Source organism: Protopterus annectens, chromosome 1.part1, assembly GCF_019279795.1.
Source record: "Protopterus annectens isolate FY-2018-M chromosome 1.part1, PAN1.0, whole genome shotgun sequence".
Classification (NCBI taxonomy): domain Eukaryota; kingdom Metazoa; phylum Chordata; order Ceratodontiformes; family Protopteridae; genus Protopterus; species Protopterus annectens.
Genome location: NC_056726.1, coordinates 716,448,427 through 716,460,743, shown reverse-complemented (window position 1 = coordinate 716,460,743; position 12,317 = coordinate 716,448,427).

Here is a 12,317-nt window from a genome sequence, read left to right as displayed (position 1 = left end):
TCTGTTGGGTTGTTTGTTTCTGATAACTTGTTGCAGTTAAACTCTTTTTGTAGAGGCTCCTTTAGCTGTTTAAAACTTTCATTTAAAGGCTCACTGCTGCTTTTCAGCTGTGAGAAACATTTCTGCAGTTTGTTTCTAAGTAGTGGGGATATTTGTAGCATTTCCATATTCAGGCTTGTATTTGGGCCTAGTGTTTGTGGAGGCTGTGTGTCTGAGCACATATTCAGGGACATCTTGGTTTAGCCAAAGCCATCAGGCATTTCAGTGAGAGAGAATTGTTTGAGGTCATTGGCTGACTGAGGTCACCTGGACTACAGCTTAGACTAAGCACCTCATTGGTTCTTTTGAGATTTCTTTCTTAAAAGCTGTCTCAGGTTTCAACTTTCTGTTACCTAAGAAGCTCAGTTGTGAGTGTTCTGCCATTTTACACTGAGCTAATCGAAGGAAGGACACTCAGCAAACTCAAAGCTATAATATATAACATTAAGTATCCTGTTTTTGTTTATTTTGTTCTTTATTTCTTTGTTATTTATAGCACTTTGTGTACTGTGTATTTTTCTAGCTAGTTTCACTGTGTGTGAGGTATTAACTGGAAATTGTCCACTTTTATTAAGCATCTGTTGGGTTGTTTGTTTCTGATAACTTGTTGCAGTTAAACTCTTTTTCTAGAGGCTCCTTTAGCTGTTTAAAACTTTCATTTAAAGGCTCACTGCTGCTTTTCAGCTGTGAGAAACATTTCTGCAGTTTGTTTCTAAGTAGTGGGGATATTTGTAGCATTTCCATATTCAGGCTTGTATTTGGGCCTAGTGTTTGTGGAGGCTGTGTGTCTGAGCACATATTCAGGGACATCTTGGTTTAGCCAAAGCCATCAGGCATTTCAGTGAGAGAGAATTGTTTGAGGTCATTGGCTGACTGAGGTCACCTGGACTACAGCTTAGACTAAGCACCTCATTGGTTCTTTTGAGATTTCTTTCTTAAAAGCTGTCTCAGGTTTCAACTTTCTGTTACCTAAGAAGCTCAGTTGTGAGTGTTCTGCCATTTTACACTGAGCTAATCGAAGGAAGGACACTCAGCAAACTCGAGGCTATAATATATAACATTAAGAATCCTGTTTTTTGTTTATTTTGTTCTTTATTTTTTGTTATTTATAGCACTTTGTGTACTGTGTATTTTTCTAGCTAGTTTCACTGTGTGTGAGGTATTAACTGGAAATTGTCCACTTTTATTAAGCATCTGTTGGGTTGTTTGTTTCTGATAACTTGTTGCAGTTAAACTCTTTTTTTCTAGAGGCTCCTTTAGCTGTTTAAAACTTTCATTTAAAGGCTCACTGCTGCTTTTCAGCTGTGAGAAACATTTCTGCAGTTTGTTTCTAAGTAGTGGGGATATTTGTAGCATTCCCATATTCAGGCTTGTATTTGGGCCTAGTGTTTGTGGAGGCTGTGTGTCTGAGCACATATTCAGGGACATCTTGGTTTAGCCAAAGCCATCAGGCATTTCAGTGAGAGAGAATTGTTTGAGGTCATTGGCTGACTGAGGTCACCTGGACTACAGCTTAGACTAAGCACCTCATTGGTTCTTTTGAGATTTCTTTCTTAAAAGCTGTCTCAGGTTTCAACTTTCTGTTACCTAAGAAGCTCAGTTGTGAGTGTTCTGCCATTTTACACTGAGCTAATCGAAGGAAGGACACTCAGCAAACTCAAAGCTATAATATATAACATTAAGTATCCTGTTTTTTTGTTTATTTTGTTCTTTATTTCTTTGTTATTTATAGCACTTTGTGTACTGTGTATTTTTCTAGCTAGTTTCACTGTGTGTGAGGTATTAACTGGAAATTGTCCACTTTTATTAAGCATCTGTTGGGTTGTTTGTTTCTGATAACTTGTTGCAGTTAAACTCTTTTTCTAGAGGCTCCTTTAGCTGTTTAAAACTTTCATTTAAAGGCTCACTGCTGCTTTTCAGCTGTGAGAAACATTTCTGCAGTTTGTTTCTAAGTAGTGGGGATATTTGTAGCATTTCCATATTCAGGCTTGTATTTGGGCCTAGTGTTTGTGGAGGCTGTGTGTCTGAGCACATATTCAGGGACATCTTGGTTTAGCCAAAGCCATCAGGCATTTCAGTGAGAGAGAATTGTTTGAGGTCATTGGCTGACTGAGGTCACCTGGACTACAGCTTAGACTAAGCACCTCATTGGTTCTTTTGAGATTTCTTTCTTAAAAGCTGTCTCAGGTTTCAACTTTCTGTTACCTAAGAAGTTCAGTTGTGAGTGTTCTGCCATTTTACACTGAGCTAATCGAAGGAAGGACACTCAGCAAACTCGGAGCTATAATATATAACATTAAGTATCCTGTTTTTTGTTTATTTTGTTCTTTATTTCTTTGTTATTTATAGCACTTTGTGTACTGTGTATTTTTCTAGCTAGTTTCACTGTGTGTGAGGTATTAACTGGAAATTGTCCACTTTTATTAAGCATCTGTTGGGTTGTTTGTTTCTGATAACTTGTTGCAGTTAAACTCTTTTTTCTAGAGGCTCCTTTAGCTGTTTAAAACTTTCATTTAAAGGCTCACTGCTGCTTTTCAGCTGTGAGAAACATTTCTGCAGTTTGTTTCTAAGTAGTGGGGATATTTGTAGCATTTCCATATTCAGGCTTGTATTTGGGCCTAGTGTTTGTGGAGGCTGTGTGTCTGAGCACATATTCAGGGACATCTTGGTTTAGCCAAAGCCATCAGGCATTTCAGTGAGAGAGAATTGTTTGAGGTCATTGGCTGACTGAGGTCACCTGGACTACAGCTTAGACTAAGCACCTCATTGGTTCTTTTGAGATTTCTTTCTTAAAAGCTGTCTCAGGTTTCAACTTTCTGTTACCTAAGAAGCTCAGTTGTGAGTGTTCTGCCATTTTACACTGAGCTAATCGAAGGAAGGACACTCAGCAAACTCGGAGCTATAATATATAACATTAAGTATCCTGTTTTTGTTTATTTTGTTCTTTATTTCTTTGTTATTTATAGCACTTTGTGTACTGTGTATTTTTCTAGCTAGTTTCACTGTGTGTGAGGTATTAACTGGAAATTGTCCACTTTTATTAAGCATCTGTTGGGTTGTTTGTTTCTGATAACTTGTTGCAGTTAAACTCTTTTTCTAGAGGCTCCTTTAGCTGTTTAAAACTTTCATTTAAAGGCTCACTGCTGCTTTTCAGCTGTGAGAAACATTTCTGCAGTTTGTTTCTAAGTAGTGGGGATATTTGTAGCATTTCCATATTCAGGCTTGTATTTGGGCCTAGTGGTTGTGGAGGCTGTGTGTCTGAGCACATATTCAGGGACATCGTGGTTTAGCCAAAGATCAGGCATTTCAGTGAGAGAGAATTGTTTGAGGTCATTGGCTGACTGAGGTCACCTGGACTACAGCTTAGACTAAGCACCTCATTGGTTCTTTTGAGATTTCTTTCTTAAAAGCTGTCTCAGGTTTCAACTTTCTGTTACCTAAGAAGTTCAGTTGTGAGTGTTCTGCCATTTTACACTGAGCTAATCAAAGGAAGGACACTAAGCAAACTCGGAGCTATAATATATAACATTAAGTATCCTGTTTTTTGTTTATTTTGTTCTTTATTTCTTTGTTATTTATAGCACTTTGTGTACTGTGTATTTTTCTAGCTAGTTTCACTGTGTGTGAGGTATTAACTGGAAATTGTCCACTTTTATTAAGCATCTGTTGGGTTGTTTGTTTCTGATAACTTGTTGCAGTTAAACTCTTTTTTCTAGAGGCTCCTTTAGCTGTTTAAAACTTTCATTTAAAGGCTCACTGCTGCTTTTCAGCTGTGAGAAACATTTCTGCAGTTTGTTTCTAAGTAGTGGGGATATTTGTAGCATTTCCATATTCAGGCTTGTATTTGGGCCTAGTGTTTGTGGAGGCTGTGTGTCTGAGCACATATTCAGGGACATCTTGGTTTAGCCAAAGCCATCAGGCATTTCAGTGAGAGAGAATTGTTTGAGGTCATTGGCTGACTGAGGTCACCTGGACTACAGCTTAGACTAAGCACCTCATTGGTTCTTTTGAGATTTCTTTCTTAAAAGCTGTCTCAGGTTTCAACTTTCTGTTACCTAAGAAGTTCAGTTGTGAGTGTTCTGCCATTTTACACTGAGCTAATTGAAGGAAGGACACTCAGCAAACTCAGAGCTATAATATATAACATTAAGTATCCTGTTTTTGTTTATTTTGTTCTTTATTTCTTTGTTATTTATAGCACTTTGTGTACTGTGTATTTTTCTAGCTAGTTTCACTGTGTGTGAGGTATTAACTGGAAATTGTCCACTTTTATTAAGCATCTGTTGGGTTGTTTGTTTCTGATAACTTGTTGCAGTTAAACTCTTTTTCTAGAGGCTCCTTTAGCTGTTTAAAACTTTCATTTAAAGGCTCACTGCTGCTTTTCAGCTGTGAGAAACATTTCTGCAGTTTGTTTCTAAGTAGTGGGGATATTTGTAGCATTTCCATATTCAGGCTTGTATTTGGGCCTAGTGTTTGTGGAGGCTGTGTGTCTGAGCACATATTCAGGGACATCTTGGTTTAGCCAAAGCCATCAGGCATTTCAGTGAGAGAGAATTGTTTGAGGTCATTGGCTGACTGAGGTCACCTGGACTACAGCTTAGACTAAGCACCTCATTGGTTCTTTTGAGATTTCTTTCTTAAAAGCTGTCTCAGGTTTCAACTTTCTGTTACCTAAGAAGTTCAGTTGTGAGTGTTCTGCCATTTTACACTGAGCTAATCGAAGGAAGGACACTCAGCAAACTCAAAGCTATAATATATAACATTAAGTATCCTGTTTTTGTTTATTTTGTTCTTTATTTCTTTGTTATTTATAGCACTTTGTGTACTGTGTATTTTTCTAGCTAGTTTCACTGTGTGTGAGGTATTAACTGGAAATTGTCCACTTTTATTAAGCATCTGTTGGGTTGTTTGTTTCTGATAACTTGTTGCAGTTAAACTCTTTTTTCTAGAGGCTCCTTTAGCTGTTTAAAACTTTCATTTAAAGGCTCACTGCTGCTTTTCAGCTGTGAGAAACATTTCTGCAGTTTGTTTCTAAGTAGTGGGGATATTTGTAGCATTTCCATATTCAGGCTTGTATTTGGGCCTAGTGTTTGTGGAGGCTGTGTGTCTGAGCACATATTCAGGGACATCTTGGTTTAGCCAAAGCCATCAGGCATTTCAGTGAGAGAGAATTGTTTGAGGTCATTGGCTGACTGAGGTCACCTGGACTACAGCTTAGACTAAGCACCTCATTGGTTCTTTTGAGATTTCTTTCTTAAAAGCTGTCTCAGGTTTCAACTTTCTGTTACCTAAGAAGCTCAGTTGTGAGTGTTCTGCCATTTTACACTGAGCTAATCGAAGGAAGGACACTCAGCAAACTCAAAGCTATAATATATAACATTAAGTATCCTGTTTTTGTTTATTTTGTTCTTTATTTCTTTGTTATTTATAGCACTTTGTGTACTGTGTATTTTTCTAGCTAGTTTCACTGTGTGTGAGGTATTAACTGGAAATTGTCCACTTTTATTAAGCATCTGTTGGGTTGTTTGTTTCTGATAACTTGTTGCAGTTAAACTCTTTTTCTAGAGGCTCCTTTAGCTGTTTAAAACTTTCATTTAAAGGCTCACTGCTGCTTTTCAGCTGTGAGAAACATTTCTGCAGTTTGTTTCTAAGTAGTGGGGATATTTGTAGCATTTCCATATTCAGGCTTGTATTTGGGCCTAGTGTTTGTGGAGGCTGTGTGTCTGAGCACATATTCAGGGACATCTTGGTTTAGCCAAAGCCATCAGGCATTTCAGTGAGAGAGAATTGTTTGAGGTCATTGGCTGACTGAGGTCACCTGGACTACAGCTTAGACTAAGCACCTCATTGGTTCTTTTGAGATTTCTTTCTTAAAAGCTGTCTCAGGTTTCAACTTTCTGTTACCTAAGAAGCTCAGTTGTGAGTGTTCTGCCATTTTACACTGAGCTAATCGAAGGAAGGACACTCAGCAAACTCAAAGCTATAATATATAACATTAAGTATCCTGTTTTTTGTTTATTTTGTTCTTTATTTCTTTGTTATTTATAGCACTTTGTGTACTGTGTATTTTTCTAGCTAGTTTCACTGTGTGTGAGGTATTAACTGGAAATTGTCCACTTTTATTAAGCATCTGTTGGGTTGTTTGTTTCTGATAACTTGTTGCAGTTAAACTCTTTTTTCTAGAGGCTCCTTTAGCTGTTTAAAACTTTCATTTAAAGGCTCACTGCTGCTTTTCAGCTGTGAGAAACATTTCTGCAGTTTGTTTCTAAGTAGTGGGGATATTTGTAGCATTTCCATATTCAGGCTTGTATTTGGGCCTAGTGTTTGTGGAGGCTGTGTGTCTGAGCACATATTCAGGGACATCTTGGTTTAGCCAAAGCCATCAGGCATTTCAGTGAGAGAGAATTGTTTGAGGTCATTGGCTGACTGAGGTCACCTGGACTACAGCTTAGACTAAGCACCTCATTGGTTCTTTTGAGATTTCTTTCTTAAAAGCTGTCTCAGGTTTCAACTTTCTGTTACCTAAGAAGTTCAGTTGTGAGTGTTCTGCCATTTTACACTGAGCTAATCGAAGGAAGGACACTCAGCAAACTCGGAGCTATAATATATAGCATTAAGTATCCTGTTTTTTTTTATTTTGTTCTTTATTTCTTTGTTATTTATAGCACTTTGTGTACTGTGTATTTTTCTAGCTAGTTTCACTGTGTGTGAGGTATTAACTGGAAATTGTCCACTTTTATTAAGCATCTGTTGGGTTGTTTGTTTCTGATAACTTGTTGCAGTTAAACTCTTTTTCTAGAGGCTCCTTTAGCTGTTTAAAACTTTCATTTAAAGGCTCACTGCTGCTTTTCAGCTGTGAGAAACATTTCTGCAGTTTGTTTCTAAGTAGTGGGGATATTTGTAGCATTTCCATATTCAGGCTTGTATTTGGGCCTAGTGTTTGTGGAGGCTGTGTGTCTGAGCACATATTCAGGGACATCTTGGTTTAGCCAAAGCCATCAGGCATTTCAGTGAGAGAGAATTGTTTGAGGTCATTGGCTGACTGAGGTCACCTGGACTACAGCTTAGACTAAGCACCTCATTGGTTCTTTTGAGATTTCTTTCTTAAAAGCTGTCTCAGGTTTCAACTTTCTGTTACCTAAGAAGTTCAGTTGTGAGTGTTCTGCCATTTTACACTGAGCTAATCGAAGGAAGGACACTGAGCAAACTTGGAGCTATAATATATAACACTAAGTATCCTGTTTTTTGTTTATTTTGTTCTTTATTTTTTTGTTATTTATAGCACTTTGTGTACTGTGTGTTTTTCTTGCTAGTTTCACTCTGTGTGAGGTATTAACTGGAAATTGTCCACTTTTATTAAGCATCTGTTGGGTTGTTTGTTTCTGATAACTTGTTGCAGTTAAACTCTTTTTTCTAGAGGCTCCTTTAGCTGTTTAAAACTTTCATTTAAAGGCTCACTGCTGCTTTTCAGCTGTAAGAAACATTTCTGCAGTTTGTTTCTAAGTAGTGGGGATATTTGTAGCATTTCCATATTCAGGCTTGTATTTGGGCCTAGTGTTTGTGGAGGTTGTGTGTCTGAGCATATATTCAGGGACATCTTGTGTATTTTTCTAGCTAGTTTCACTGTGTGTGAGGTATTAACTGGAAATTGTCCACTTTTATTAAGCATCTGTTGGGTTGTTTGTTTCTGATAACTTGTTGCAGTTAAACTCTTTTTTCTAGAGGGTGTTTTATCTGTTTAAAACTTTTATTTAAAGGCTCACTGCTGCTTTTCAGCTGTGAGAAACATTTCTGCAGTTTGCTTCCCACCCTCCCTCTCTGTTGGTATAGTGTTTTTATAGTTGGTGGCTTTGCAGTTGCCCATCCCTATTGTAAATTTGATCTGGGGCCCTCCTCCCAGTCTAGTGTCATTACTTCATTCTACCCAGTACAGGGAGAACATTTGAGAAGGCCAATCAGCTTACTTTCTGCTACTCTTTTCTCTCTTTCCACTTAAAAAAAAAAAAAAAAAAAAAAAAAAAAAGTTTTCTAAGTTTGTTTCCTGCCTTTATTGTGGGTAGTCTAGCCTGGATATAGATTTGCGGTGTCCAGGACTATTTGTAGGCTTCTAGGGCACAAGCCTTTCTGTGTTGGAGGGAAGCCTTCTAGCTTAATTTTGTTTCTTAGAACTAGCCAGTTTTTTGTTTCAGCACTTGTTCAGAACTTATTGTAAATACTAAATAAGCTACAAATTACGACAGCTCTAAACTTTCCTCACTGTCTAGAGGAAAACGGTTTCTAGTACTTAACAAATAAGCACCTATCCAGGCATGTCTAAGGGTCAGCACCCGGTGTTTTCTCCTGTCTACCTGATGAATCTGGGTATCTTCGGGCAATGCAGTAATTGCCTCATGTACACAGACAACCCTCTCCTCCTACCACCCAACAGTACAACCTATGTGAAATGCACTTATATAGCCAAACTGGAAGCAAAGCTCTCTTCACCCAAGACTGGACTAGACAGTCAAGAGGAGAGGTAAACACTTGCACCACACCACACTCAGCAGATAGTCCCTCAAAACCTACACCACCAAAACACACACAGAGAAACACAAAACACACACCTACATTCGCGGAGGCTCTCAGTAAAAACCTGCCCAAGCAACAGGGACCTCCAAAGCAAAAACACAAGCAACCTCCACCCCCCAACACAACCCAAATGACACATAGCCCACAAACTCAGTGTGCCACTCTCCACAGCCCAAAAGGCATAGCAACGTACCCAACACTCTAGTCATAGGTGACTCTATAGTCAGGCACACTGATGTTCCACTCACCAGGCTAAACAAGGAGAAAGTTACTGTCAGCTGCCTGTTGGGTGCCAGGATCCCCCACATAATGCATGCACTCAGGTCACTCCACAACAAGTACAAATATGACTCTGTCATTGTCCATGTTGGTGTGAATGACCTGAGACGTACTTCCTTGGACTACATGAAAAGGGACATGGAGGAGCTGTCCAATCTTGTAGCCCAGGCAGGTATGACCCTAGCCCTGAGTAGCATCCTGCTATCACCCAGAATGATACCACAGTACAAGAGCAAAGTGATTTACTTCAACAATTGGCTAAGCTTCTGGTGTCATTCTAAGGGGATCCAGTATCTGTCTGCCTGGGATGACATGATCGACAAGCCACGATGCTTTGCCGGAGATGGCCTGCACCTGTCGCCCCTGGGATTCCAGATACTGGCTAAGGGTCTAGCCACCCCTATAGTGCCTTTTTAGGCAAGGTTCAAATGACAAATTCACCACCCTAATAGGTACAGGCAAGAAGAATCTGAGGGTATTGCTACTCAATGCTAGAAGTCTAAACCTCAAAATGCACTCTCTCGAGTCACTCCTTAAAATGGAGAACATCGACATCTGTGCAGTGACAGAGACCTGGTTCAAGGCTCCACAGAGTACCCCTGCATTACCAGGCTATAATTCATACCACACCTTTTGGCCACCTAACCTGGACCGAAACACTAAAGGCGGAGGCATGTCCATATTCATTAAGGATATCCACACCTCCAGGCTAGTTGCTCAGTATAATGCATCCAAGATTATCCAAGTGCAACTAACTCTGGGCAAGACCGCAATCCAAATTGTAGCTTACTACAGATCCCCCACCATGCCCCAGGATTCCCACTCCTCATTTCTTAATACACTGGAAAATATTAGGGTACAACCTAACACCCTAATAATGGGTGATTTCAACTACCCTACCATTAACTTGGAAAACTACTCATGTACCAACTCTTGTGCACAATGTTTTCTGGAATTCATAAATTCCAATGCCATGGATCAACTTATCCACACCCCCACCAGGGGCAGCAATATCCTAGACCTGGTTATTACCAACATGGGCAACCGGTGCTCCACGCCAGAGGTCAATTCCTTGTTGGTCAGATCCGACCATAAGCTAATCATCCTAGACATCCACATCACTCCCCCACCCCCCATTAGGGAAACCACAGTAAAAAATTTCTCCAAAGCCAACTTCAAGCCACTTAAGACAGAAGTGGCAAACTTCACGACACCCATGCTGACGGACAATAGAGGTATGACTGCTGAATCCTACACAAATGCACTTTATAAGCACTTACATGAGTGCATGGATCGTGCAATCCCTAACAAAACCAAGATGCTATCCTCCAAAAAAAGGAAGCCAATCTGGTGGTCCCCTGCCATAAACAAACTCTACAACAGAAGAAAGAAACTGTTGCAAAAAAGAGTAAAATCCCATTATTGGAGAAACTCCCTGGTCAGCTTCAGTAAGAAGCTGAGATCCCTCATAAAATCCTCCAAAGCTAGTTATGAAAACAAAATCACCACTGACTCTAAAGACAACCACAAAGCATTCTATAGCTATGTCAAGAATCTCAATGGCGACACTCATATCTGCTCTGAGTTACATCACAATGGCACTAAATATACAGAACCAACTGATATTGCCAACATCCTGACAGATAGGTTCAGTGCTAACTTTACCCCTCTGTCATCCCCTAAAGGGCCCATCTCTATACCAGAAGAATGCAAAGTTCCTGTAATCACAGCTGCATAGGTAAAAAACACACTATCCAAAGCCAGGAACACAGCATCCATGGGACCTAACGACATCCCAGGCTGTGTTCTACATGAATTACAGAACAAACTGGCATCCCATCTAAGTACCATGTTCAATCATAGCCTTACCTCAGGCTATGTGCCCACTGAATGGTGCACAGGGACAGTTATCCCACTCCACAAAGGGGGAGCCACCACAGACCCCAGAAACTACCGCCCCATTAGCCTAATGAGCCTGGTTTACAAGGCTATGGAGCGTATCATCATGGAACTTATAAACAATGACATTGGTAATCTCCAAACTCAGTACCCCACCCAGTTTGAGTTTGTAAAAGGCAGATCATGTCTCCTAAACCTGATAGACTTCTTTGAAGCAGTCACCAAAGCCATAGATGAGGGTAAGGTGGTTCACACAGCCTATCTAGATCTCGCCAAGGCTTTTGACACCATCCCCCACTCTGGAATTATAGATAAACTCACTAAACTAGGTATAAATCCCTATGTCACAAGATGGGTTGCTAAATGGCTCACTGACAGAACCCACACTGTGAAAGTAGCAGACTCCAAATCCAGTTTCAGACCAGTGACAAGTGGAGTACCACAGGGTTCAGTCCTGGGTCCTCTCCTGTTTGGTATCTACTTCTCTGAAGTACAGGCCAACACAGAAGGTCTTTGGATAATGAAGTTCACAGATGACTGCAAACTAGGAGCCATAATCAAAACTCCAAAAGATGTGGACATCCTACAAAAGGGCCTTGCTCAGACAGATGCCTGGTGTCAAAGCCATGGCCTTATGCTCAATGCCAAAAAGTGCATTCACATTCCTTTTGGTAAAAACACAGTACCCATGAACTACCACATAGGTGGTAGTCTACTTAACACTGAAAGTGTGATAAGAGACCTTGGGACACAGGTGGACAGTAGTCTCTCCTTTGATAATCACATTGCCACAGTAGTCAGGAAATCCTTCTATGTGGCACACCTCATCACAAAAGGTTTCTCATCCAGGAAAAAAGAGGTCACTGTTCCCCTCTACTCGTCACTCATTAGACCCATTATAGAGTACAATGCCCCTTTTGATATGTACCTCACAAGACATCTACAACAACTGGAAAGGCCACAGAAATACCTCACAAAGAGGATTACTGGCCTCAAAGAGATGCCCTATGCAGACCATCTGAAAAAACTGTAGCTTTACTCCATTGCATATCGCCTACTCAGAGGCAATCTCTGCCTAACACACAAAGCTATGTCAAACCCAGAGCTTTTAGACATGCTCCACTTAAAAAATCCCAATCCCTATGAGCTACACACTCTATGGACCTAAACTTCATCACCACAATAAACAGAACATGCTGGAGGGATAGATTCCTGTCCCAGAGACTTTCCATACTCTGGAACAAACTACCCATCTATATCAAACAAAGCTCCTCATTAGCACTGTTCAAGAAAAATCTTGATGACTGGATGGGAGATAGGAAATTCACCCCTGGGATCACTTCTGTGGCTCTGCTTGACAGTGGCACAGGAAAATAATTTTCTTGGGTAGCGAAAGCCAGGGTACCTTTGGCTAGGCTTATATAGGCCCTAGGGCCAATAGCCTAGTACCTACCTATGAACCTATAAGCCCCAGCTATGGCCTCTGGGGAACTATGGGTGCGGTTAGCCGGGGTTGGGGTGGTAGAATGACC